At 40.1% G+C, this 11,161-nt stretch overlaps 1 pseudogene across 1 annotated transcript; it reads left to right on the top strand.

The window, feature by feature from the left end:
- Window positions 1–1,308: 1,308 nt before the first annotated feature.
- Window positions 1,309–1,804, top strand: LOC309839816 (N-alpha-acetyltransferase 50-like; annotated as a pseudogene). The gene has a single exon. The product of its transcript is annotated as an N-alpha-acetyltransferase 50-like (transcript).
- The last annotated feature ends 9,357 nt before the right edge of the window (window positions 1,805–11,161 follow it).

Genomic DNA, 11,161 nt, shown 5'->3' with positions numbered 1-11,161 from the left:
TCTCCCCAAATTCTTATGTTGAAACCTAATCACCAATGTGATGGTATTTGGAAGAGGGTCTTTGGGAGATAATTAGGGCATGAGGGTGGAGACATCATGAATGAAATTAGTGTCCTTATAAAAGAGACCCCATAGAGCTCTCTCGCCCCTTATGCCACGTGAGGACACAGCAAGAAGAAAGCCGTTTATGAAAAAAGAAGTGGACCATCACCTGACATTGAATCTGCCAGCACCTTAATCTTGGACTTCCCAGACTCCAGACCCATGAGAAATAAGTTTATGTTGTTTATAAGCCACCCAGTCTGTGCAGTATTCTCTTATAGCAGCCCAAATGGATTAGGACACTCTATAAAGTCTATTTGCCACCAGATCCCAGGTAACAATGTCCTCAGTAGACTTATTTGCCTTACCTTAAGTGTTTCCTGTAAATAATTTTTCTGACAAGCAGCACACCTTTGTATTATTTCTTGAATTATTTGACCCTTATTCCAAATGTGGTACAATTCCAAGGTTTTCAGTATACTCCTTTTGTTTGAATAAGGTTGCTGGTGTCATGTAAAAGCCATCCAAGCATATAATAAGTGAGATACAAAAATACTCCTAGAGTGTAATTCCCATATTCCTATGATATTCTTCATAGCTCTCCTTGGTTTCCAATTTTCTAAATCTTGTGGAGTTGTGTATTTCTGAAATTGTAAATAAGAGTTCTTGGATAGAAGTAATGGGGCTTCAATTTCCCCAGTCAAGACCTAAGTAGCCCTTTCTGTGGCTTGATGTGCAAATTAATTTCCTTTAGATATGTCATGTTGTTGTCTGTTATGAGTTCTACAATGAATTTCAGAAATCTGTTGGAGAAGCGGGGGTGACTAATAAATCAGCAATTACGTTTCTAGTGTTATATTTCAGTTACTACTGCTATGAGAAAGTTCCCTCTATTCCTCCACATTTGTTCCATAGCATGACAGATACCAAATGCATATTTACTATCAGTATAGATATTCACCTTAAGATTGGTGGCTAATTTAAAAGTTTGTATAAGAGCTAGTAGTTCCGGTGAAAGTTCACAGCGCAGCGGCGGGTCTGGCTGGCGGCGGCGGCGGGCGGGAGGCGAGTGCCCCGTGTGCGCTTGTGGAGATAGAGGCGCGCTCGACTCTCGAGGCCTCCGTCACCAGCTCAGCTCCCTGCCCTAGGCGAGGAGGGCGGCTTGTGGGGGGTTGAGTGGCCCGAGCTGAGGGTGCGGAGAGCTCAGGGCGGCGACAACAACGGTGTTGATATCGGTGGTAACAACGGCCTCAGCAAGCCGGGAAGATGGAAGGGCGGATCGAGCTGGGAGATGTGACACCACACAATATTAAACAGTTGTAGAGATTAAACCAGGTCATCTTTTCAGTCAGCTACAATGATAAGTTCTATAAGGATGTGCTGGAGGTTGGCGAGCTAGCAAAATTTGCCTATTTCAATGATATTGCTGCAGGCGCAGTATGTTGTAGGGTGAATCATTCACAGAATCAGAAGAGACTTTACATCATGACACTAGGGTGTCTGGTACCATACCGAAGGCTAGGAATAGGAACTAAAATGTTAAATCATGTCTTAAACATCTGTGAAAAAGTTGGCACTTTTGACAACATCTATCTGCATGTCCAAATCAGCAATGAGTCTGCAATTGACCTCTACAGAAAGTTTGGCTTTGAGATTATTGAGACAAAGAAGAATTACTATAAGTGGATAGAGCCCGCAGATGCAGGAAAACCTCAAAGTCCCTTCTGGCCAGAACGCACATGTGCAAAAGACAGACAACTGAACAAATTACAGATGAACTTTCTTGCACTTGCTTGTTGCCAAATAAAAGAGATGCCCATTGATTCCCCACCCCCCTCTTTCTTTTAAAGCTTTCCCCCTTCCTTGTTCTTGTTTTTCCTCCTTTCAAAACTCCTTCCCTTTCCTCTAAAGGTTTTAAACTTTTAAGGACTTATTAATCATGTTTGGATTGTTTTAGTTTTCTTATTTTTGTGAGGTGGTTTGACTGTAGGAAGGAGAAAGTATAAATAGATCTGTCTAGTTTCACAGATAAGATATATGGTCCCAAAAACTTGTGTCAATTTCATTTCTTTTAATGTCCTGCTTTCACATTGAAGGGCAGAGTCTACAAAATACTGTATAATTCAAAGGACAAAAAGCAGCAGCAGCAATATCTTGTTCTCTAACTCATAGACAAGTTTAGTGTGTTTGTGGTACTTTGGATTTTTCAAGATTTTGTGGGATACCAATCCCTATACATTGCCTTCACTCCACCTTTTGTCCTTCTGAGTATTATCTCAGAAGTTGGACCATTGTTATCCTTGTAAGAAATACTAAGCTTATTTTGTTCTGTTAAGCAGTTATTTCTTCCTTCCTCGCTGGCGGCTGAGGGTAGGTGGGACAGTTTGAGTAGGTAGTATTATACTTTTGTCTCAGCATTTGAGTTAAACTGATTTTTGCTAATGAGTGGGCTGGTTGTTATCAGGTTTATTTTTCTTGCTGTTGATTGTTAGAAGTGGCATTAACTTTTAGAGTGTGGGCTGGTGAGATTAATTTTTAATATCCCAGCTAGAGATATGGCCTTTAACTGACCTAAAGAGGTTTGTTGTGATTTGCTTTTTTTTCTCCTGTCCTCTTTCTTCAGTAAACCCACAATAGGTAGTCAGACCTTAAAAATGGAGTTGATGTCCTCATAGGTGAGTGCCCCTAAATAAACCCGAAGCAGGCATTGTCTCTTGGACATACTAAAAAATACCTAAAAGGAAGCTTAGATGGACTTATGGCACAACAAATGAATTTAATATCAGCTAATGCAGACTGTTAGAAGTGTGGCCACTGAGCATTTGATTTTAGAGGAAAGAATATCTAGACAGTATTTTTGAGAATAACATAGCTGTGCTATTGCTTATCTGTTGGAGAACATCCCAGATTTGCTTACATTCTGTGCCTGTGATATTGAGTTTAAGAATTTGGGGGTGGGGGAATTGTTAAACATATTGCTTCTATTCTTGGAAAAAAGTAGAAGTCTAGAAGCATTAATAACGCAAATGTCACTGTGACCTCCTCTACTGACAGGACTGGTTTATGCCAGATCGTTTTCTGGCACATAATGAGTGGCTTTGATGGGTCGATAACTTTTTGTAAGATAGAAGACATCTGAAATTTTCATGTTTTCCTCCATAATCCCATCTCCAATATTTAAAATTTTCTACATTGCCAATACTGGTGGCCCAAGAAGTGTTTTCATTAGACTTTAAAACAATGCACAGGGCTTGCATTTTCTGTCATTTGACTTTAAAAGGAATGTTGATTCATAATATTTATCCTCTTATGTAAATTCTGGCATAAAAGTTTCATCTCTTCATACATGTTGTTGAATGACAAAATTATTTTACACAATGTTCATGCACATTTTATAATCTTAAGTTCTTATTTGAGAATGTAAAAATACAAGGTACAGGGCTTCCCTGGTGGTGCAGCGGTTGAGAATCTGCCTGCTAATGCAGGGGACACGGGTTCGAGCCCTGGTCTCGGGGGATCCCGCATGCCACGGAGCAACTAGGCCCGTGAGCCACAACTACTGAGCCTGCGCATCTGGAGCCTGTGCTCCACAACAAGAGAGGCCGCAATAGTGGGAGGCCCGTGCACCGCAATGAAGAGTGGCCCCTGCTTGCCACAACTAGAGAAAGCCCTCGCACAGAAATGAAGACCCAACACAGCCAAAAATAAATAAATAAATAAATAAATAAATAAAAAGCCAAGCATTTGAAGCCCTTTAAAAAAAAAAAAAAAAAAAACAAGGTACAGTAGACTTCAACAGTCTTAGCTGAGTGTGAAGAATAATATAGAAAAGGAAGATAGTTGATAAATGAGTTTATAGGGTTATAATCTCAAGATAGTAAAAATGTAGAAAGACCATGCTGGTTTCTTGGGTATCAGTTTCTTAAGCAGTCCAAATCTAAGCTTAGAAGAAAAGTTTAGCATTAAGCACCTTTACCTTCACGGATAAACTTCAGCTTGCTCTTGCTAAGAGAAGAGTGCCTGAGTTACAGAAGGTATAATTAGTTTGAAAATTCAGCCTTTTTGTAAACTTCAGATATCAAAATAGATTTTGATATATAAATGAGTTTTGTGAAATGACACTGCCTCTATTTCTATAACCATTTCACCTAGACTATCTAATCAGTCCTATGAATGTATCCTTAAATGTATTTAATGAAAACCAAATAGCTGCCTCATGACAATTAAGTACATATTATTTATGGAGGAAAAAATATTAAATTTTGAACTGTGTAGGCTCCCTATCATTTTAGTGTTTCTTTTTCCACACTAGTCACTGGCTTTAACCTAAATTGTGTTTGTAAAGGGTGAATTGTCCTACATCAAACTTACATGAAATAATTCCATCCACTTATGGAAGAGGAGGATGTAGAAGAGGTAGAAGGTGGGCACTAGTTCGTGTGCCTATGAGTCGGTAAAGACTGAAATAATGTCCCATGTTCAGTTGGTTATTTTGATAAAAATTATCATTGAGGTAAAACAATTCTATTAACTGGAAGATCACAGGATATATCCATTATATTTTTCACGGCAGATAGTTTTTCTGTGGGGCAAATAGGTAAAAATTATATTGTATGGTAATGGCATTAGGTTCTAAAGAAAAGAATCTGCAGAGAAATCTATGCAATATATAATTGGTCCAGATTAGTTTTTATTTGGAGAAAGAAGTTCAGAAATATCCCCAAAGCAGTTTACTCATCAACTGAAAGTCCTCCAAAAATAGAACTATTGGGAAACCATGGTATATGGGGTGGAAAAGAAAAACTCCCTCAGTTTTTTGGAGGGAATAACTTTAAAAATACTTAAATAGCTGAGTTTACTTGGTGCAGTTAAGATTTAAACTTATTGATTTTAACATTGCTGTTACATCTGAAATAAACTTACCTGATGTTCTGGTAAAAAAAAAAAAAAGAAAGAAAGAGAGAGAGAGCTAGGAATTCTACTTCTTGGGCTGACTTTATATTTGGGAGAGGATAAGCCTCTAAAACCTCATGAGGACTGACTACTGTATATGATGCTTTTCTATTTCCCTGTGTGTCTCTCACTCAAATTCTATCCGTGAACAATATTAAATCAAGATTAGGAATAGGAATATCAGATAAGTCAGGCAAACTTTGAATATCTTCTGCTATAACTGTGAGGGAATCATTGTCTGCTATTTGGTCAGGATTTGGCAACAGAGTAGCTGGGTTCAAAAGGTTACACCTTCCTAGAATAACATTAGAATTAGACAATAAGACTTGTTCATACCTAGTCCAGTGGCACAGTGACAATGTTGTATCTTATGAATTTATAAAATAGCAGTAACAGCATGAGGTGCATATAAGTAAGTTAAATGTTCCAGAGTCAAAGCCTGAGACTTTTCAACTAGAATACCAACTGCTGCTAAGGCTTATAAACATCCTGGCATCTCTAGAACAAAAGAATCCAACAACACATAAAAGTAAGCAATAAGCCTATAATCAGAGCCTAACTTTTAAGAAAGTACACCACTTTCTTAAGTGCTCCCTTATTATCATTACAAAAAAGGTGGAATATTTTGTCAAAGTTAGGAACTCCTAATACCTTTGGGCTACTCTAAGTGTTTAAAAGGCTTCTCTAGCTTCTTTGGACTACTGTAAAGGTTCTGGTGATGCATGATGTGACATCTCAAAGAGATGGTTAGTATTTTCAGAAAATGCAGAGATACATTGCGTGCAATACCCAACCAACCCCCCAAATTGGTGGAGTGGTTTTTTTTTCATAGTAGTTTACTTCATTTATAAATAGGCTGACTTTGTAATGGAACTACCTTTTGTCTATTGACTAATATGAAATGTCCCAAATATTTGACTTCAATTTAACGATACTAAAATTTATCTAGGAAGGTTTTATGTTCTTCAGCAGCTAAAAATATTATGAAAGCCAAAGCATTTTCTTTATAGGCATTTAAAGTCTTAACAATTATCAATAAATCATTCACGTATTGAACTAGCATGGGCCACGAAGGAACTTCTTCAAGTTCTTTTATAAATATCTAGAGAATATATAATAGGCAAATCTCTGAGAGATTCATTGCCACAAATATTGAAAGCCTCCATAGGTAAACACAAAGAAGAACCGTGATTCCTCAGCTAAAGATGAGAAAAGAAAGCTAAAAATAAGTCCCCTACAGAAAAATATTTAGGAGATGCAGGTATAGAGGTTAAGATAGTAGCAGGGGGACTTCCCTGGTGGCTCAGTGGTTAAGAATCTGCTTGCCAATGCAGGGGACACAGGTTCAAACCCTGGTCTGGGAAGATCCCACATGCCACGGAGCAACTAAGCCCGTGAGCTTACTGAGCCTGCGTGCCACACTACTGAAGCCCACGCGCCTAGAGCCCGTGCTCTGCAACAATAGAAGCCACCCCAATGAGAAGCCTGTGCACCGCCTGTGCACACAACAAAGACCCAACGCAACCAAATAAATAAATAAATTTATTTTTAAAAAAAGATAGCAGGGATGGATATAAAAGATGTCAGAGAGGGCTTCCCTGGTGGCGCAGTGGTTGAGAGTCTGCCTGCTGATGCAGGGGACACGGGTTCGTGCCCCGGTCTGGGAAGGTCCCACATGCCGCGGAGCGGCTAGGCCCATGAGCCATGGCCGCTGAGCCTGCGTGTCCGGAGACTGTGCTCCACAACCGGAAAAAAGATGTCAGAGAAATGACTAACTTCTTGTACAAATTTATAAGTTGAAATTTCATGTCAAATTTTCCTTCCTCTTTATAGGTACATGGCAAATGGCCCCCCTTTTTTTTATTATGTCCCATCTTTCTAGTTATGTAATTGCAGGTTCTAGTTCTTGTATTGGAGCTAAAGAGAGAGGATATTGTGACCATGGCCATGGTTTTCATTTGTTGTAAGCTATAACATTAGTATTAATCCTTTTTATTAAAGGTGTCATTTGTTCATAGGATTCCTAAATCCTAATTCCTAAAGATGAATCTATTTCCTATAATTCAGAGTGCTTTTCCAGCACTTTTTTAGGTGAGACTGTCACTCTATCCTGTCCTTCTTTTGTTTCAGAAGGACATATTTACCAAAATCTCCATCTAGAGTATAGAATATGATAGCCCTTAGTTTACAGATCAGGTCCCGTCCCATCAGATTAAGAGGCACAACAAGAGACACAAGAAAAGCATGTTCCTTTAACAGATGACTTATTTGCACAGGAAACTTAGAGGAGAAGAACAGGTAAAATGTAGTGCAGAGGTACCCACAACTTGAATATTTTTATAGGTAAAGGAAAAATGAGAAAGATCATTAGAAAATACAGAACATGTGCCTCCAGTATCCATAAGAACAGCCAGGGAAAGATTAAGGCAGGGAAAAGAAACAGACATATAAGTATTTCCCATTCTCAGCTCCAAGTTTCCCCCATTATGCCAATTTTGCTCATTAGTTTGCACCACTTGCCAGTTATTTCCTGTGTGATTTCCTGGGGGGTAGTCTCTTTGATGCAGTTGTAAAGCTTCAGAGTTGGTTTCTATCCCTTGCATATTCTTCAATCTCTTCTGGCATCCATTTCTCTAGGGCCCCATCTTCTTATAATAGTGACATATTGACTTTACATTAGGGGACTCCCTCTTATGAGTTGATGACTTCAGATAAGGGTCTCTTTCCTTTGTGAATAATTTTAACTGAAAAGCTAACACTGAGGTCTTAAATTTCTTTTTGCCTTCTTTATCTTTCTCCATATTTTCCCAAAACTGAGTTGCTGTTACTGCCAATATCTGAGAAACTGTCCTTGCAATCCACCTACTTTTTCTCTTACTTGTGCTTGATTTCTAGGCAAAAAGGCTGCCACAAAAGTAGAGACGACAAAGGGCTTTTACTAATCTGCCCCTGGATCCATCCTTGTAAATTTAGATAATGCCCAGTAAACTATTCGTGAAAATCAGAGAGGATTTATCCAGCTTCTTGAGTGCGGCATTGTAGTTTCTTCCAGCTCACCTTCTGCAGAAAGACTTCGAGGATTGCCAACATCAATCCCTTGTGCTGAGTTTCCAAGGTATGAAAAGCAACCTGAGTTGTTGGAGGGGGCAAACTGTAGACTTCCTGAGGCATGGTATTCCCTGATAATAGGAGTTATTATTTGGTCTCTGTTATGAGTTATATTGTATCCTCCAAAAAGATATGTTGAAGTCCTAACACCAAGTAACCTGTAAATGCGACCTTATTAGGAATTAGGGTCTTTGCAAATGTCAACAAGCAAAGGGCGGGCTCTTATACAATGTAACTGGTGTCCTTTTAAGAAGATGAAAACACTGTGTGATGACAGAGACACACAGGGAGAATGCCATGTGAGGACAGAGGCAGAAATTAAAATGATGCAGCTGCAAGCCAAGAGTACCAAGGATTGGCAGTCACCAGCAGAAGCTAGGAAGAGGCAAAGAAGGATTCTATTCAGTCTCAGAGAGATGACCCTGCCAACACCTTTATTTCAGACTTCTAGCCTCCAGAACTGTGAAAGAATAAATTTCTGTTGTTTTAAGTCACCCAGTTTGTGGCACTTTGTTATAGCATCCCTAGGAACCTAATAGAGCCTCATCACGCTTGTTCCTTTAGTCGAGCAAGACAGCCAATAGCAATAGTTCATGCAGCAGCCAGTATACATCCCATGCATAGGGCTGCAGGTTGAAAACACTCCATGGAGCACCTCAGAAAAAAGTTACAGATCTTCCTGGAGCACTGGAAAAGAGCTCTTAAAATAGTAATAGCTGGCAAAAGGGTATACGGACTCTTACCATTTCTGGTGTTCCCAGGAGTCCTGGATAACCTCTAAAGAAGCATTTGAGCTTTGGAGCTCCAGAAGGGTAGGATAGATTTTCTTCATGCAGAGATTAAAAAATAGGGAGGTTTGAAAGCCATTCTAGTTTCCATTCTCATTTTGCCATTTATACTGCTTTTTAAAATTATTTTTCTTGCAAGTTACCAGGGCAACCAGATACTGTAAGGAACGGCACCAAAAACGGAGGAGAGCTTAAACAAGCTTTATTTGGGAACGCTCCCGGGCGAGGTTCACTGGTCCGAGATAAAGGGGCCAGAGAAGTCGCGCCCGGCTGCGGGTGTGAACAAAATTTATAGGGGTGGACACAGGGGAGGCGCTTGCTGTGTGAAGCAGCCCCCTTTTTTGGTAATCTTTCGGGTGTTGTGGCAATGTCAGGTGTTGGTTGCATCAGCCTCAGAGCCGTTGGTTCCGCCCCTCGGGGAGCGGGAAGACCGGGGCCGAGTGGAAAGTCCTGGGTCTGTTTCCTGAGCAGGTGGAAAGTCCCGGGCTGATGCCACTCGTGGGTCCGGCTGCATCAACCACCCTGGCGGGGGTTCTGTCTGACTCCCTGGGCCCTTCCCCGGACCTGCTGGCCTTACAGTTACCAATCCAATGCCTTTATTCTAAGGCACAGTCTCTTATTCAAATTCTAAATGACTCCTTGCTCTTTCCTTTAATCATTTTTGCTTCCCTATGTTTTGCATGTTTGGTTTTTTGAGAATCTCAGAGGTAAAATTGAGTCTTGGGCAACCCATATCAGGACATTTGAGTAAGGCTGGCAATTCTCCCTCTTCTAAAAGGAAGTCATCTCTGGGTCTCAGACCCACTAGGCACCATCCATCCAAGAGGTCATTACCCACCTTCTCCCAGGTCCTAGATTGAAACAAGGAATGGTGAAAGGAAACAAGGAGCAGAAGGGGCAAAAGTAGGGAAGAATTGTGAACTTGGAGAAAGAGAAGGAGTTTTCCGTTTCTTAATATCTTCCTCCAATATATTAATTAATTGTTTATGGCTACCCAATTCATTCTTGCATTTACTTCCTGAGAAATATTCATCTCAGAGATTTTTCAATAATCCATTGGTTGGGTTGGGTTTTTCTAAAGATTCCTGTAAGTAGACCAATTTGTCTACCCCAGAAAAGCCTTCCTCTGGCCATTGAAATACAGTAAGTCCTCTACATACGAACATTCAAGTTGCGAACTTTCAAAGATGCGAACGTGCGTTTGCATGTCCAACCAAGTAAGTTAGTTCACGTGTCTGGCTTCCATTGTCACATGCATGCATCCTCTACAAATGGCTGAGCTTTTGTGTACTTTAGTGTACAGTACTGTATAGAGTACAGTAGTACAGTATCTTTATTTCAAGCCCAGGATGTCCGGAAGCAAGTGTAAAAGCAGCGGTGATGTAGCTGGTACTGCTAAGAAGCGCCAGGAATTGGAGGCCCAGAGAAAGAATGAAGAGAGACCAGGGAAAGAAGAAGTAACTGAAGAACCAAAGAGATTCATGATGCAGGAAATGGCAAGGGGATTTTCTTTATTTGAGGAGGCACTGTTAGCTTTTGAGGCACAGGACTCTAACATAGAATGGTACACGAAGGTTGCAGCAGCCGTTCACAATGCAATCCAGTGCTACTGTGTCATCTATGATGAGAAAAAAAGAGCTACTACCCAGACATCACTGGATCGTTTTTTCAAGAGGGTAGATAGAATTGAATCCAGCAAGGAACCAGAACCTGTGCCATCAATGTCAGGCATGAGTGAAATTGCAGCTTGCCCTCTATCTCCTATTGCTGATGATCCTTCAGCTCTACCATCTCCCACCTCCTCTCCCTCCTCCAGTCAGTAACTCTTCTTGCCTGTTCACTCAATGCCAGCCCTTGTATGCCAGCTGTTGTACTGGACTACTGTATTTTTCAAGGTACTGTACTGTGAGATTAAAAATGTTTATTTTTGTGTTTGTTTTTTATGTATTATTTGTGTGAAAAGTATTATAAACCTATTACAGTACAGTACTATATAGCTGACTGTGTTAGCTGCATACCTAGGCTAACCTTGTTGGATTTATGAACAAATTGGACTTATGAACTCATTCGTATGTAGGGGACTTACTGTATAGGGTTTTAATAAGTATCCCCATCACAAACATGATAGAGTGAAATCAGTCTTTTAAGAGAGAGACCTACGAGCAACATTCTGGGCTTCCCATATTTTTCTACCATTGAAGCTAATGGTGAACCAAATGGATTCTTAGAACCTGTATTACCTATTTTGCTCAGTACTTTTGGTAAACAGT

Source organism: Grampus griseus (genome assembly GCF_964374135.1).
Source record: "Grampus griseus genome assembly, chromosome: X".
In the NCBI taxonomy this organism is placed as follows: domain Eukaryota; kingdom Metazoa; phylum Chordata; class Mammalia; order Artiodactyla; family Delphinidae; genus Grampus; species Grampus griseus.
The sequence above is the reverse complement of the archived record's forward strand: the minus strand, read 5'-3'. Positions and strand labels throughout refer to the sequence as shown.